The 13021-nt window shown below is 45.0% G+C and overlaps 1 protein-coding gene across 6 annotated transcripts in view; it reads left to right on the forward strand.

Annotated features, from left to right (window-relative positions):
- The first annotated feature begins 984 nt into the window (after positions 1-984).
- MYO6 (myosin VI) overlaps positions 985-13021 on the forward strand; it is a 100335-nt gene continuing 88298 nt past the window's right edge. For all 6 annotated transcript variants that reach the window (XR_010439498.1, XR_010439499.1, XR_010439500.1 and 3 more), the window contains exon 1: positions 985-1109. The gene's annotated coding sequence lies outside the window, so the exon portion shown is untranslated. The remainder of the gene's footprint in view (positions 1110-13021) is intronic.

Raw genomic sequence — 13021 nt, forward strand, 5'->3', positions numbered from 1 at the left:
GGTGTTGTCCAAACACTCAAAAAGGATGCCATGAAACACACCTGCTTAAAGAAAGGCAGCTAGGGCTGCAAAATCAAGGAAAACCACAAGATTTTAAAGTATTAACTAGTTTGTTTCCCTTTGTCAGCAAAAGACGTATGAACGCGAACCATCATGTGGATAGCAAGGAGGGTTGGCACATACAGTCGGGGTCATTGTGCTGCTCTTTGAACTATTGTGGGGAGAGAAGCGCGGTGCTGTGGGAAAGCTGACAAACCAGCTGGCGACGCCAGGAATGAATCGTGGTGAAGCCAAGGGACAGGGAGGTGACCCCGAGCTGCGGCACCGGCGGTGTGACAGCTTGGCTGGGCATGATGCAATGCCGCCCGGCCGGGCCGCTCTGCCCGAGCCTCAGCAGCGCAGCAGCCGCGGAGATGAAGGGCCGGGCGGCACAGGCCAGGGCAATCCCGCAGAGCCCCGGCTGGCCCGGGCTGCCTGGCAGGAGCTCAGGGCACAGGGCTGGGGCAGGCCAAGCTGTGCTGCTGCTCAGCGGGCGGGACCATGGCTGCTCCCAGCCCTGTGACACCCCCCAAGGCAGGAGCCTGGGGACACGGCAGGGACAGCACAGGGCCAGGGCGAGCCTGCGAGAGGAGCCGGGCTGAAACAGCCTCTGACTGCCCCAAGGTTTGTGCAGCAGCAGAGCCGCCACCTGCTCGGCGCCTTTCTTTGTGGGGCGATGGTCAGTAAAGACAAAGCTATCGAAACGACCCTTTATGTAACCGCATCAGTAAAAAATAAAGGAAGAGACCCAACACACACAAATAACCAGGGGCCAGCCCCTCAGCACAACCTCTGCCGCAGAGGGCGCGAGCTGCGGGCCCGGAGCTCCCGGCCAGGCGAGCCCAGCGCGGGGAGAAGGCCGGGCCGGCCTCCCCGGCCGCCGCCGCCCCGCCGGCGCTGCCCCCGCCCCCGGCCGGCCCTGTGGCGGTGACGTCCCGGGCCGGGCCGGGCCGGGCCGGGCCGGGCGGCGGGGGCGGCGCAGAGCAGCTCAGCGGCGGCGGCAGCAGCAGCAGCAGGGCTGGCAGCGAGCGGGGCGCCGAGCGCAGCAGCACCAGCACCTCCATCAGCAGGTAAGGACGCGGCCTCTCGGCCTCCGCCTCCCGCCGCGGGTAGGAGGGGGCGGCGGCGGCCGTCGGGGCCGGCCTTGGCGCTGCCCCTCGGCTGCCCCCGCGCCCCTCTCGCCCGGGCAGGTGCGATCGGGGCAGGCGAGGCAAGGGCCGGGCCCTCGGCGGGGCAGCGCTCCGGCCAGCGCACCGCGGGACCGACCTGCCGGAGCCGGAGCTTAGAATCCCTCTGGACTGTGCTGGACTTCCTTAAAAATTGTCATGGAAATTCTTTCCTTTGTGGGCTTGTTTGGGTTTTTTTAGTATCATCCTCTGTGAAATTCCATCCCTGCGGAGTTACAGCTAAGCTTCCCTCTTTGCTTCAGAAACACTTCTGTGCTGGTGGGATTGTTCTTGTAAGAGAAAATAACATTTGTGTAGCCTTTACTGGCCCGACACAGTACGACTGGTAGTTCAGTGGAAAAACGCCTTCTGGAGTATTTCTGCTTGAAGTACTTTTGCAGGCTGCGGTTTGGAGAGCAGCGTGTGTCGCTGAGATGTACAACTAAAAACCAATACCCCATTCCTGTAACTCTCATCCATTACTGAATAGGAAAGCTTAGAAGAGTTTGTCTCCTTAATGGTTAGAATACAACTTTGCAGCGCAGCAAATATACTGCTGGTGCTCGTCTGATACTTGGCTCTCAGGTTCTGAACTAGTAAATGCCACCAAGGCCTGTAGGATGGAGGCAGCCGAACTAATAGTTGGCCGGTTCTGTAAAAGGATGGTTGTTATCTGTTGTCTCAGAGAACACTGCTGACTGCCAGCCCTGTGTTACAAAGGTGCAGGGAAGTGTCTGTCGTGACTTGTGCCCTGTGGTGCTCCCGGAGGGATCAGACCTTTGAGGCCGCCCAGTTCCGCACAGCTCAGTGGGCATCGCCGGGCTGCGGGCGGCCCGTGCGCTGCGCTCACAGCGCCCGAGTACAAAGGTTGGCCGCGGGACTGAGCCTGCCTTCTGTTGCAAGTGTGACAGATTAACAGGGTGGAGATGAACTCGTGAGCTAAATGTCATCTGCGCTTTTTAACTTCATTTTTTAGTGGAAAAGCCTAACAAGACCAGAAATATTTTAATTTTTAAAATGTTAATTTTGAAAACTTAAAAGTGTAAGCAAATCTCTCGCATTATTTGTTTAAATGCAATAAAACTTCTAACACACAAGTTAACTTTTAAATGTATGGTTTATAAAATAACTGCAAAAGATCTCAGTATTATTGAGGTGGGAGAGTAAATATCAGAATTACCAGAGCACAAGTTCCAAACCCTTGTGATGTTGCTTTTAATAACGTAGAAATTAAGATTTAGCTTGACACTATTTTTAGTGGATGGGTTTTTAATGTGTCTCAGTTAATAAACTATTTAGTGAAGGCACAGTTATGCCTTTGACTGTAAAACTATAAAGCCAGCAATGCAAACATAAAAGCAGTAAACTTTCCTGCGAGGCTGAATAGCTTTCTGAATTAAAACCATGTCAGTATTAGTAAGCAGAAACTCTAAGTTGAACTAATTTCCCCACCCCCATTATTTCTAGTCAGAGGGGGCATTCCTCTATAATCTGCACTAAGTAGTGTGTCCTGCAGCCTCCGGCACTGCCATGTGCCTTTGTTTTGATAATGGGTCAGTATTTTGACCCATTAACAATAATGTTCTCATAAGGAAGGTGAAATAGTGCTTCCTTGTGCCTGGTCTGCCAGGGTGGAGAAGGCTTTGTGACCCAATGTAACCTTTGTATTTCTGTGCTATTTGGTAACATTGGTCTGAGGAAAGATTTCAGGTTTTAGAAATTTTGACAGTCTTATGAGTGATGTGGCAAAGTTGAGTAGGGGCTAACTTTTTATCAGAACAAAATGTGAAAGCATACGATTAAGCTGGCAGGTTCAAAATGAACAAAAGGGGTGTGTTTTTGGTTTTGACCCAATGTGTGGTAAGTTAAGCTTTGGAAATCCTTCTGAAGCATGTGGATATTGAAAGTTTACAGGGACTTGAAAAGCAGCTGGACAAATTCATGGAAGAAAAACCCACTAAGGCTGACTTGTGTGGCGTACCTGAAGCAGCTCAGGGAGTCACCGAGCTGAGCTCAGAGCTGGGACAATAGACTGGGAAAGTACCGTCAATTATTTATCAAATTTTTATATTAATTTCAGGCATTGACATAGTGCAGACAACAGTCCTGCTGTCTGACCCAGTAGGGCTGCTCTTAGGAAAATTGTTCAACTGAAGTTTTTGAGAACAGCTGAACCAAAGGGACCAGGTACGGAGATAACAACTCTAAGTGATAATTCTCAGGAAATGATTATGAGTCACCATCAAACATCAGTTTAAGTGCTACTGGGGGCAGTTCTGGCACCTTTGTACTTGTTGACATGGATATCTTTGATCAACAGAATTAGCACAAAATATGAAGGAGAGCGAGTAGGGCTTTCAGGCTGTGTTTTTGATGCTTTGCTTTGGAGGACAGAGGTTTCTGGTAAGTTCCAAGGCAGTATTTGAGTACAAGATACTATTTTCAGGAAGAAGATCCCATAATGCAGATGGGTAAAGTCGACTTGGCAGCAGCACCATGGAAGCAGATCTGAGGGTTATGTGGGATCACAAGAAGCACAGGATGCAGTACTGTTGAAGTTCAACATTTAGCTTTTTGTACTACTGCAGCTTAAGTTAATAGAATAATGTGTCCAGTTTTGGCCTCAGCCTGTTAAGAAAGATAAATTCAAATGTGTCCATTACCAGGAATGATCACTGGGGCTTAGGGAGGTTTTGGAAAACAGATCTGCAAAGAATATGTGTGTTTGGAAAGTGTGTTCCACAAAGCTAGACAAGCTCATTTCCAGCAGAAAGAGATGAGGGAACAAGAAGATGCTAGAGTATTAAAATTAGTGAGAAGTGGTTTGTGTTCCTCTGTCAGTGACTGTATCAAAAAAGATGAGACTAGTTTGTGCCAAAGACTTGATGAAGTTCCTAAAATCTGTTATGCCTTAGGGAAAACTGAAAGAAAGTTAAGGTTGTGCAATTTCATTTCTGCAAAGGTTTTTGAAAGTCAAATAGTATTTGTGTTAAGGATATATTAAAAACACTCCTCAAAATTGTTTTACTTGTTCACATGCAGGGGCTTGAGTTTGAGGACTTCTTCAGGTGCCGTCTGTATTTGGGCTTGAGTTTATATGGAAAAAAGTAATTTCAGTCCTCAAAAGATGAACAGTTTCTCTGATAAAGTCCTATAATCTTTCAGTTGCTGGTCATCTCATGTTACAGCTTAAGGCATTTGGTTTTAAAATAATTAGTGTTGAGGCAAACTACTGCATTTGACAGCAAAATGTTGTGGTTTAGGAGCATAGCCTGTAATACTGTAGGAAATGTAGGTGTACAACCATACTGTGATTTAAACCAGGAAAACCAGAGGGATAAAACCTGAGGTATTCATCATCTACTCTAGAATATACTGAGTGTGGCTTCATAACTTGTGTCCTAGTGTTACAGCATGTTTGGTCTGAAACACTTTCAAAATACCTAACTTAAAAAAAAAAATTGCCATTTATCATATGTCTCTCATTTTGTATCTACTTTTTAAAGTATGAGAAAGCATTTTCTCATGGCAACATTTTAACATAGCTTGCTATCTCTAAGTTTCTACTTTGTTATTTGTTGGAATAACTGTTGCAGGTTTGTACTAAATACTAGTGACAGTGACTTGTGTTTCTGAAGTATTGATAGTACTATATCAATATAAAGAACACAGAAAATTGTAGTTTTTGAACTGATGGCTGTGGATGAATCTTCCCCCCCTGCCCCCGAAAACCCCAACAAAACCAGAAGTTTTGCAAAGCTGAATGAGAAGCCTCAGCAGCCTTCATGGATTTTACTAAGGCTCTGATGTCAAGAAAAGGACAGATAAATCCATGGGCACTTTAATCTCTGGTAGACTGATTTCTGTAAGTAATGACCATATAAATTCAATATATGTATTTTATTGGGGAAAGAATGCTAAAGCTGTCTTTTGAAAAGTGACCATCTTAGACTACCTATTCAAAAAACTGATTTAGCCAAAGCAAGTTCTTGTTTTGTTGTTGAGCTGTGTGCAGAAACAGAGCAGAGGATGATGAGGCTGGGTCTCTGGCCACTGTGCCATGGTGCTGCAGCTCCAAGGCAAAGCCTGTTGCCATCTGTGGACAGCATAGCCTGGCCTTGAAAAGGTGCTTTGGGACTCCTTGGTGCACCTACGCATCTTAACTTCTTCCTGCTGCCAAGGGAGTTGCAGCCAGGTATGTTTAACCTGCCGGCTACTGCTCCTGTAGGCATGTGGAAGCTCTGCGAGCTAAACCGCAGCTCCTGTCAGCAGCAGGGCACGCATGAACGCCTGGTTAAGTGTGGGCTGGTGTCTGGCTGCTGTGGCTGTGCTGCCAGTCATACCCAGGCACTGTGTCACTCCTGAAGCACTTCTGTCAAGCCAAAGGACCTTCCTTGCACTGTGAGTGCTTCTTCTTCCTCTGCAAGTGTGTGGATAAAGGGCAGTTTCTGCTTGCTCCAGGGAACGAGAGCTGGATGAGGCATCTGGAATTGAACTTCACTTTCTGTGTGCACAGCTTGCAGCACTGCTGCTGTGAAGAATGTGGCCAGTCTCCAAACTGGGACCGGGTCCTGGCAGTGCCAAACAGAGGGGCCATGAGCACTACCAGAACTGGGGTGGCCACTTCCATATGTGCATCTTTTAGGGCTTGATCTACTCTCAGAGAAATTCTCAGTCTTGAGCTGAAAGTCTGAATGAACCCTGGTTTTGTAAATGTTCAACAGATGGCCTTATTTATCATAAAAGAATTTTTTCTTTTTTTTTTTAAGCAACATCTCTTAAGAGATGCTGAATTCATTTTGCAAAGGTAGTTACACAGACAAATTAAGAGTATTATTTACATAGTGGATAATTGTTTCACGAGCAAATTTGTTTTCCTTGTAATTAACAAGACTTAGTGGACAGATTTGAAATTCGTGGAGGAAAAAAAAGAGGAGTATTTACCAGAGCCAGTTGTGCACAAAAATCTCTTCAATATTAGCAAGATCTCTGGCTGTATTTCAGAAAAATATCAGCAACCTTCTGAATTATATCTAAATGTTTCTATGGATCCTTCAGGCCTGAGCTGAAGCCACAGAAATATCATTGCTTTTTACATTTTGAGCAAGTTCAGATTTGTATGGTCCAGAGCTCTGTCCCTCTCCTCTGCTATATTGTCTTTGTTGCCATGCACTCAGCAAGGTTTTGGTCGTGTCGGGTGCATTCTCAGAGTTCCAGGTCCAAAGGAGCCCAGCTATAAGGTGATGCTGTAGTAGCCATGGTTAGGAAGAAGCTGTCTGTGGGAGGACAGCATGTCCTTCTCCAGTCCCTAGGTGTGCTCTGTGCAAGAGGTCATACCTCTGGTGAGCTGATGGCACCCTTCCAAGTTCACACCTGTGCTTTGCTCTTTCCTGCTTTCTTCAAGTTCAGTCCATCACAGCTGCTCTGCAGTGAGGGGATTGACAGCAATAAAACTCTTTCACCAAGTCCTTCGTGCCAAGGAGAGACAGTGTTGCTGTGTCTCCTTTTGCTTTGATGGGGTGAGTGCTGTGTGCAGGCACACCAACCGTGCTTATCGTGGCACTCTGCTTGTTTGAGGGGAGGCACTGGAGAGTTTTGGGGAGGGTGCTCTGTAGCTGCTCATCCAATTCAAAGTTTAGCTGTGTGCAGTAAGATTCTGTGATGTTGACCTTGCTTATGTACTATAAGGTTTCTAGGACAGGCAGCAGAGCATTCAGGAATGAAGAATCTGACAAGCATTTTTGATGACTTCAATTTTACCAATTCTGTTGGGTTGCAGTTTTGTAAGCAGTTGGGCTGAGGTAATTGACTGCTGGACCCTGAAAGGAGAAATGGCTACATCTTCTTGCCCTTCCCAGCAGTGTGGATGGTCATGGGGCTCCTTCACACCCCAGTGCAAATGGCTGGCTCTGCAGAAAGCAACAAATGCCATCACCTTTCTCTTTTCCGTATCTGTGAAAATCCATATCCATATTTCCATTTCTCTCTGCAGAGGTAGAGCAGCAGAGAGGAGGGGAGGCAGACGAGGTGTGGTAAGTCATCGTTGTTCAGCTCACCCTCTGTCAGGAAACACAACCTATTTTGCAGTCTCAGACCTGTGTAACCTGCCTTGCCTCTACCAAAAGTTAGACAAATACCTCCAAAGCCCTTTGCAGAGAGAAACAGAGACATAAAGAGTATACATAGGGAAATTTAATAGAATCATACAACTATAGAAGGGCCTGGGTCGGAAAAGACCCTAAAGATGATCTAGTTCCAAAACCCTGCAGTGGGCAGGGACACCCAGGCAGAGTCACATACAAGGACAGAGCCATAGACTAGGATGGGAGAGGATTGTAAGATCATGGACTTCAAAGGGCCCTAGGATAATATGGACTTTTATTACTGTGTAAAGATAGAAACACTTGGGTTTAGTGCATGTTTTAGGGGAGAGAATGAGTAATGAGTTTATTTTGTGGTTTTGGGGGTGGGTGTTTCTTAGTTTTTTGTTTTGTTTTTGGGTTTTGTTTTCTTTTTTTTTTTTTTTCTTTTTGTTACCTGGGATCCTTTACAAAGATAGAGAAACTGGTGATATAGATATTTGTCTCATTTTCTAGGCACCTAAGGGAGTTATTTTTTCAGTGTTTGCCAATTGCTTTAAAGCCTTGGCAGCATTCATGCAGGCAGCCTTTATGGCAGGTGCTTGTGCACACAAATGGCATTCTGCAGTGGCTTCTGTCTCTCTGCTGCACAGCAAGGAGCGTTACTGATGTGGACATGCCAGGAATGATGCTGTTTCTCCTTCTCTCCTACTTGTTGATTTGCTTTTCAATGAGTGTACTGCTGGGCCTGTCAGTCCTCCTTTTCTGATTTTTTTTCAAAAATAGAGCCTCTAATGGTTTTTACAGATTTTAGTAGCTGATCTTCTTTTGGCTGTGGTTAAGAGCATTGCTTCAAATTTCAAAGTTCTTGGGAAACAGGAGAGGTGGACTGTCATAGTTGCGTTGAACTGGGGTTGTTGGGAACAAAGCACTCCTGTTTCTTCTGTACACATGCAGTTTTGCAGATGGTGGGATGATCTCTGTCTTCACTTGTCATCCCATTACAGTACTCTTGCACCTGAAATTAGTATGGGCAGACACTTAATCTTGGATTATTTGGACCTTGAGATAGTGTTTGGTTCACTGCATGAATGTCCTCTATTAATATTTTTTCTCTTTGCGTGTTTGGACGTGCATTATGGAGTTTTGAAAAAGTCTTACACTTTAGTATTTTTTTAGATCATTTATGCAAAAACAAATTTTAAGCTTTGTTTAGGGGAAGGATGTATTTTGAAATACCTTTTATGTCATATTCTGATGGTAATCTGAAAAAAAATTTAGATCTTGTTTTATGTTTTGCTGTAAAGTTCTACATCCTTTCAAAGAAAAAAGATTATTTCTTACGAAGCCAGGCAGAGGAATGTGAGCCATGAAGTTTCTTAGCCTTTTATCATGCTGTACAAGTCAGGTCTTGCTCAAAAGGTCAACACCCACAGAACATGCTTTTCTACAGTTCAGTGGTCTAAGCAGCTGCTTTTCTTGTGGCTGTAGGAATCCTTCCTGTTATCAATGAACATGCAGTCTTTTGATGATATGACAACTGATGCTATGGCTATTTCTGGGTTATGTGTTTATAATGTAAATTATATCTATTCAACACCAAAGCAGCAATGACAAACATAAATAATGTGTTTGCCATGTACTCTTACAGATTATTCTTTCAGTTTAAATCCTTGCAGCTTTTCCCAGTTTTGCATACATGTATGTATGTATTTTTGTGAAATATTACATCAGATTTCTTTTAACTTAGAACTAAAAATAGTTTATTTTAGCAGCTGTTGTAGTTTAGCTTCTTTGTTTCTGTTGCTACAGAGTTCTGTGTCTGTTCATGTAGTAGTCAGCCTAGCAAGAGTTATAATATATAAAGTTGGTTCATAGACTTTCTGTTTTTTTAAATTGCCCTTTGGAGCTTCTGTTACAGTCTGGGATCAGTTACTGATCTCTTTAGAAAGAGTTGTTTGGTTTTTTTTTTGTTTTCTTTTTTTTAATGCCTTAAAAATGCAGTTGTATTTCCTGATATTTTGTTTGCTTGTTTTTGCCTAATAAAAGCTTGGGATATTGAGTGAGTAGTAAGTACTGACTGCTTGAGTACATAGGATGGAAGTGGAAATTTATATGGTTTAAAAAAAAGCCAAACAGCTGTTTGAGATGAGTTGTTTTAGTATTAATCCTGGTCTCTTTACAAATCCCTTTGGGAGAGAAGAGGGCAGACAAAAGGCACTTCATGTCACTGGCATGTTTACTGAGTGACTCTGCTGCTTTAGCCCAAGGGAGGAGGTGGGAGCAGGGGAACGGGAAACTACAGGGAGGAGGAGGAGTATTTTGAGGTGAGCTCCTTCCTAAGAAATACATGAAGGCTGAAGGGTGATGCCAAGGTGGGAAAGTCTGAGGAGCTGAGGGGACCAAAGGGACGGACCACAGCAAGAGGAAACACTTGAAGACTGCAGTAGAAGAAAAATGACTGCTTTTGTGAAAACAGGTTAGCATTGGGGGCTGCCCTTCCTGCCGTGCTGGGCAGGACTTTGAAGCCATGTCCTCCTCATCAAACGCAAGGTGCTGCCTGATCCCTGTGCATGTCCAGGCACTGACCCTGGGTGTGCCTGCTGTGGGTGTAAGACCACGACACCTTGCAATGTGGGCTAAGTATTTCATCCCAAGACAGGTAAAGTTTTTGGAGTGACATCTGAAGGTGTGCTAAGGTGTGGTTAGTGGTAATTAATGAAAGCTAATTGGCTTATGTTTTTCTAGGACTCAGCATGTTCTCTCTAGCAGCCTCTCGCTTCCATTGGTCATCTTGTTGGAAATGTCCAAGTAGTTTTTAGGGGATCCAGGTAAGACAGGAGCCTTCTCTACTTCCTCCACTGTACATACTTAAAGGAGAAATTTGAATGGGCAAGATGCAGCTCTGTGTGAGGCTGCAGTAGCTTTGGTTTGTTCAGTTTGATCAGCTGCTTAATTTTAAATTCATGGCCTAATTTTGTGTGGAACATTTTATAGGCAGGCAAACCCACAAAACTCTAACAAGTAATCTCCAGTCTGACAATGAAGGAGGCACATCTGTGTGCGGACTTTCTTCCCAAGTGTTTAATTTTATTTTGTTTCAGCCCTTTGGGTAAGGAAAAGCTGTGTAACTTGCACACATGTAAACACAGAGGAGAACTGAGTTGAATGTGAAGTAATAGCCATCTTATGTAGTGAAAAATTAGCCTAGTAATATTACCAAGCATTTGAACAAAGTTTGCTGATTGGTGAGGGTGCTGTTTATTTTTGAAGCTTGTGTTTTAGCAGACTTCAAGTTACTACCGTTGAAAAACAAGGATTTTTTTTCCTTTTTTCTAACAAATCACTTCCCTCAAGCATCTCCTACAAACGTTGGGACTGTGCTGTTTTTCTAACATGAGCTAAAAGCTCATACTAACACGTAGGGAAGTAAAGGAAAACTATTGTGCTTTCGCTATTATTATACTCTTGTCAAAGTCTTTGCATCTGTTTTAATACTAACCAGAAGAAAATGTGGGAGGAGAATGAAGGTTTTTTAAAAGTCTTCCCTTAGCTGAGTAGAATTTCTCCTTTTTCAGACTATCTTCAAGGGCTTCCACCCAGCTGGGACAGGAATGGCATGGTGTGGAGCTTGGGTGCTGCAGGCTATAGCAAGTAATGGGATACAGACCTTGGTTCAGTGATAGCTGATATCACCTCTTTGCACTGTTGAATGTAATGGCAGTCAAATTTTGACCCAGATGCATGTGATAGCATTCATTTGGAGCTCAGTGGAGTGTAGAACATAATGAATGCTGCAGTGGATGTTGTTAGCATGTCACCTGGATTGGCTTCCTGGGTTGCATCGTGTCTTGCCTGTCATTCATCTGCCTGGATCGCTCTGGTGCAATCTGGATCCCTGCTGGTGCTTCATGTGCTGATATTTGTTGATGGCTTCACAATGTGTCTCCCTCTGCATCAGACTTCTTTTTTCAAGATCAGCTTCTGCCCCTAAAGAATCTCTGTGTAAGTTATTCCCAGGACACATGCCTTTTTTTCATTTATGTTACACTACTTGCAGGATATCCTGCCTTTTGTGTTTCACAACCTGCTGGCAATGGGAAGGATTTGCATGGCGTCAATCCTACAGATGAGCACGCAGCTTCGCAGGCTCTGTGTCAACTGCCTATACCAAATCAGATTGCAAATGGAGTTTGTACAATCCAGCAAGTAAAACTGGCTGCATCACTGTGGTTTCTGAGGATGAAAGAGATGCTGGCTTTTGCTTTACTTATCAGCCAGGCTTGGTGTCTAGTCAAAAGGGTAGTGGAGAGATGCAGGGCAGAACATTGGTAGAAGCAGAATTTGAAGATTGGGAAGAGAGTTCAATCAAAATCTGTGTTTTCTTCTTTGTTTTCTGCCTTCCCTAGTGGAGAATGACCAATGTCATACCAGTTAGCACTGGATTGGGAATGGCTGCAATTACTTGAAAGCTGTGAACCTGCAGTTGACCCTGCTCATCAGGCTGAGGTTTGGAGAGTGATGTGGAGGACACATTTGCTGCAGGGAACATTCCTGTCCTGGCAAGCTTTGCTCATGTGTGCCCAGCACTGCCTGGGAAGCCCTGCAGCAGAACGTGCTGGCTCTCCATGCGAGCCAGCAGGAAGGAATACTTGGTGTTGTTGCAGGCTATTGTGAGCTGCTGCTCTGCTGGGGACTCCTTTGGCTTTTCACAGTGGTCCTTGCACCAGATGATAACGTGCTGAGCTTGTTCTGGTCAGCAAAGCTCCTTGTCACTGTGCCAAGAGCACCCTCACAAAGAAAGCCCTGTGCCTTTTACCTCCTAAGTGAATCCTAATGTGGATTCACTACATTCCTGGATCAAAGTAGCAGTCAGTCTTCCTGTTTTGAAAAAACGGAACTGGGGAGAATACTGTTGCTTTGAGATGAAGATCTGCTTTTCAGACTAATTTTAGGTGCAGCTTCATGTGTAAGGAGGAGGCAGTTTAGAGCAGAGGGGCTCGACAAGGGGACATCCAAAATGATGAATGCTGGTGTGGGCAGAAGCAGCCACATGGGAAAGCATGATCTGGAGCGGTGGCTGCTGAGCCGGGTGCATGCTGGACAGGGCAGGCTGAGCAGATGTGATTGACCTTCCAGGCAGAGCCTCGCTGCCTGGGCTCAGAGCCTCCGCACAGGGCAGGGTGAGCACAGCTCCACTGGCAAGATGGGCAGCTGTGGGCCTCTTGTGTTCCCCAAAACAAAAAGCAGTCCAGAGCATTGCAAGACATTTTTTAGATTACAGTTTTAATTCTAAATGAGAGTTTCTTTCTAGAAAAAAAAAAAATTAAGGCATTTTGAGGCTGGGAGAAAAGATAAACTAAGGGATACCTAGAGAAAGGGGAGAAGCCAAGTATCAAAGAAGATGAAAGTCATTCACCACAATCAAAGCCTATCTTTTATTCCACTGCTGCAATAGAAGAGCAGGTCAGGCAAAGAAATCAGTTGTGTGTCCTAAACCTCCCTGATGCTTTTCAGCATAAATCTAGTTGAAGAGACCTTCAGTGGCAGAAGCTTACAGGAAGGCTGCTGTAGTTATTAGAGCACTTCCTGGGTGGCTCAGCCTTCATCTCTGAAGCCACACCTGGTGTATTAGGGTTTCCTATGCTGTTATTTCTGTTATGCTGGACACGTTCCCAGAATTCTGTCAAGAGCTTCTGTATCAAAGGAGGATCATCCCACAGCACAGGCTGCTGA

This window comes from Zonotrichia leucophrys, chromosome 3, assembly GCF_028769735.1.
Source record: "Zonotrichia leucophrys gambelii isolate GWCS_2022_RI chromosome 3, RI_Zleu_2.0, whole genome shotgun sequence".
NCBI classification, from domain to species: domain Eukaryota; kingdom Metazoa; phylum Chordata; class Aves; order Passeriformes; family Passerellidae; genus Zonotrichia; species Zonotrichia leucophrys.